We start from the raw sequence: 2,500 nt of genomic DNA, 5'->3' as shown, positions 1-2,500 counted from the left end.
GTCTCCCACAAGACATAAACAAACCAAAACCAGTTGGTTTGTTTATATCCCTTTAACTTAGTTCGGTGAAAAGTGACCAATAGAATTCGTGCCAGGCTTAAGAAAAGATATGTACAAGGGTCAACTTTTTCAATTAAACACTTCAAGGTGGTGACCCAGCATGACTGCAGCCTGATGATTGGGATAAGTAAATGACGTAAGATATATATATATATATATATATATATATATATATATATATAAAAGCAGAGCAAATGCCATAAAATGTTTTTTCCATTGCTCTAATGATTCTATCAGCATGCCACCATCACATGCATAAATAATATAAAACATATTTTCATATCTGCTTTCCATGCTTCCATAGTATATGCATGTGTATGTATGCATGCACATGTATGTCAATGTGTACATATCAACAATACTTTGTATGGTTTTCCACATATTGATATTTATATATATAATAATGCATGTATGTATATTGAACATATTGCACATTACTCCTGTCAAATTCAGCACAGAATAAAAATCTCTAATGTCAAGGATTTCTTAGCATAAACTTATAGGTCAAAGAAAATGAAAATATTTGACATTTACAACTTTCCCAAGGGAACTGATGACAACTTTTATCCCACGAAGGCTCATAAAAACTTTAAGGTTTACAATTATCCTCAACAACATAAACGTATACAAAGCAGATGTAGTTGCTTGACCTGACAGAAAGGGAATTATTGGCAATATTTCCCTCAAATCATACCATAACGCCTTTAAAAAATTCTTTAGATTGTGCAGTCTTACAAAATCCCAAATAAAAGTACATAGCATATTAGTTCAGATGTGGTGGTCACAAGTGCTGACAACAGTTTCAATTCTTGGAATGGACGGTATATCACATCATTGATTAAACTACTTCATTTCTCATTGCTCCATTCTACACAACTGAAAATTAATAACAGTAATATCCTAGTTTTAAGCTGAGGAGACTGGAATGACATGAGGTGAAGTGTCTTACTCAAGGATGCAATGCACAGTCCAGTCAGTGAATCAAATACGTGACTGTGATTGCAAGCTCCACGCCCTAACAACATGCCTTCAGAAAAGTATTAGTAACTTGAGGATAAGTCTTTTATTGTTCTTATAAGAGGCAATTGGAAAGATGTAATAGATTTTTGGATCAAGGAGATGATTACTTTAGATGGCTTATATTAATTTTGAGCTTTGAGGTATTTTTTCCTATTAGGCGATGTGAAGAATGTTTCATCTCTACTGTTGGGGTGTAATCTATTGCTATCAAAATGTGAACACTATAATAAGAAGCATTGTTGTATTTATATGATATTTTTCAGTAAGATATAGCAGTAAGTAACAGTATTAAGATACTGTTACTTCCATTGCTTTGATGTTTTCAAATATTTCATGACTACTATATTTCATGACTTCTATCCAGAAGGAATGCAACTATTGTGTATCTCTAATTTTAAAGGTATTCTCTGTAAGGTCTACAAAAGTGATTTCAACACCATCTGCAACTAATACTGTAATTTTATATACATGTGCCTTCAACAGCATTTTCCATTAAATTGTCAGGTTGATGTATTTCCGCTTTTTGCTTTCAGGCTGTTGAGATAGGTGCATAATTTCTAAAGTATATGGCAGTAAGATTTAGGCGTTTAGATTTTCTCAACAGCTGAAACCAACATCTATGTTGTTTTTGTAGATCTTATAGTAACTTGGTGTGTTATGGGAAAGTGTTTGATTATCAGTGGAAGGAAATTCCTTGCTATGTTTGAAGCAATAGTCATACACCAAGAGGGCATATATGCATGCACACATGCTCACACACACACACACCCATATACACACACATACATACACACATTTCATTTGTGAATTGTAGCATGGAAAAGGTAAAGAGTACATTGTATGTCTGCTCAAGTAAATATATTATTGTTAATTCTGCCAATCTGTTTTTAAATATTAAACTTCTCATCCAATGAGATAATGATATACCTTCTAATACTGTAATGATGGTCTTTCTGACAAGAAATTTGAAGTAATGGAAAGATGGCCCAATGTAACAATAGTGTAAACATATATACTTATATGTATTCATAAATATGGAATATATATATATACAAGTGTGGATGTTTGTGTGTGTGTGTATATATGTGTGTGTGTGTGTGTGTAAAGCAGACAGGATGTCCATTTCATTATATGTTTGTATCTCTTTGCTTATATTGCACTGCTAACTTCATTTTGGAGAAAGAAGCTTTTGAGATCAAAAATTTAAGAGAGAAAAAAAAATTAATAAAACTATATTTTATTAATTTGCGTTGTTTGTCTTTCAAAGCTGATTATACACGTGTGAGTGTGTGTGTATTTGTGTACAAATATTTCTATATGTCTGCATGTATATGTGTGTAGGTATGTGTTCATGTGTGTTTGCATACATATACATATATATATATATATATATATATATATATATATATATATATATATA

This window comes from Octopus bimaculoides, chromosome 25 (assembly GCF_001194135.2).
Source record: "Octopus bimaculoides isolate UCB-OBI-ISO-001 chromosome 25, ASM119413v2, whole genome shotgun sequence".
NCBI lineage: Eukaryota > Metazoa > Mollusca > Cephalopoda > Octopoda > Octopodidae > Octopus > Octopus bimaculoides.
Note: the sequence above shows the minus strand (reverse complement) of the source record.